Source organism: Penaeus monodon, chromosome 22, assembly GCF_015228065.2.
Source record: "Penaeus monodon isolate SGIC_2016 chromosome 22, NSTDA_Pmon_1, whole genome shotgun sequence".
NCBI lineage: Eukaryota > Metazoa > Arthropoda > Malacostraca > Decapoda > Penaeidae > Penaeus > Penaeus monodon.
In genome coordinates this window covers 33,251,913-33,252,203 of record NC_051407.1, presented here as the reverse complement: position 1 = coordinate 33,252,203, position 291 = coordinate 33,251,913, and positions in this window count along the sequence as shown.

Genomic DNA, 291 nt, shown 5'->3' with positions numbered 1-291 from the left:
GTGAGTGAGGTATCGTTTCAGAGGGCTTTCTCCAAAAGTAAATCCAATATAAAAAAAACTAAAGCTTTAAAATAAATCAAGCAGTTATAAAACACTAAAAATGGATATCTAAGGTGGTACGAAAATGGGTCGTACTACGAAAATTACGATCACCTTCACTGTTTATCATTATATAAATTAAGTTAGCCCAGCTCCTAATTGATAAATAACAACTGTCAGGACACACGTAACTTTTGTCTCCCTGAAGTACCGGGCGGACTCCGTTGTTCGCTGAAGCCGGCTATAGTTCAG